Source organism: Myotis davidii, unplaced genomic scaffold (assembly GCF_000327345.1).
Source record: "Myotis davidii unplaced genomic scaffold, ASM32734v1 scaffold363, whole genome shotgun sequence".
Lineage (NCBI taxonomy): Eukaryota > Metazoa > Chordata > Mammalia > Chiroptera > Vespertilionidae > Myotis > Myotis davidii.
This window is the reverse complement of record NW_006294069.1, coordinates 2067020-2068395: the sequence shown is the minus strand read 5'-3', so window position 1 is coordinate 2068395 and position 1376 is coordinate 2067020.

Here is a 1376-nt window from a genome sequence, read left to right as displayed (position 1 = left end):
AGGGCAAGTCTGTGGGAGGGGGCAGCCAGGCCTCGGGAATCACTCCCATGCCTGAGGCGGCGCTGGACACCATGGCCCCTGGGCCGCCTGCCTGGCTTTGGCCCCAGATTCTCCCCCAAATTCTGTGCCCACCTTCCCCACTGGCATTGGCTCCCAGACTCTGGAAGAGGGATGTTCCAGGCTTTGCCGCTGGGGCCCTGCCCAGCAGCAGCCGGGGTCACCGCGCTCAGTGGAGGGCAGGTTCCTAGCCACAGCCAGACCGGCCCCAGGTTGGCCAAGAATGTTCCCCTGAGCCTGTTCACGATGCTTATGCCTCCTCGGGACCCCTGCCAGTCCCCCACCCTCCGCATGGCCCCTGGGGGGGCGGGCAGGGTGTCTGCAGACTCTGTCTGCCAGGGGAGCGCTGGGTCCTGAGCACAGGCCAGCCCGAGTGACCGCCAGGACCGGGGACACAGGCCCCGGGATTGCTGGGGGCAGGCCTTGCTGAGCCAGTGCCCCCCAGGAATCCGCTCCAGCCTCTCCCCTCCCTAAAGGAGACCTGGCTGTGTTTGCTTTATGGGAACTTTGAGGCCAAAAGAGAGATGCCCTGGTTGGGGGGAGGGAGGGTCTGGGGGTGACCCAGAGTATTTGTGTCCCCTGCAAGGTCAGGTCAGGCCAGGGGAGACTGAGGCCTATGGCCACTGAGAGTCATAGGCCCCGGCTCTGGAGGGAGGGGTCAGCAGTCCCAGGTCTCCCAGCAGGCGCTGGGGGCCTCAGCTCAGCACTTCAGGGAGAAGAGAGAAATGAACCAGGGGAAGATGATGGCAGAGGGCGCCCCACTGCCCGCACCCCCCCTCACCTCCCCCACCCCGGGCAGCCTGGCATCCCCAGGCCTCGCTGGAGCTGGAAGGACAGTGGCCCTGTTGTCCCAGCTCCGTGGCGGGCCGGCCGCTGGCTGCATGAACGCAGTGGTCCCGGCTCGGGGCGCTGACCAGTCTCCCCGGAGTCCCATAGGGAACTGCAGGAACCCTCCCACCGCCACACCCCTCACAGCTCACGCCCTGTATTCCTCGGCATGGAAAGTAATAAAGCCGCCTGTCCACGTGCCTGAGGCCTGTGTGCTTGTGCTGCGGGGCCAAGGGCCCAGGCAACTGCTGGAGGCCCTGGGCGGCTCGGGGGTGGGGGGCGGTAGGAGGGGGAACAGGCCGAGGTGGGAGGTGGGTGTGGGCAGAGCCCGGACTGGGCACGGGGAAGGGGGGAATTGCCACATGGCCACCACAAGCTGCCAGCACTGAGGGCAACAGGATGGGGGAAGGAGGAGGGAAGGGCAAAGGCTGGGGTGGGGCAGGGATGGAGGGAGAGTCGCAGGACCCAGACACGGCGGCGCAGAGTGGAGC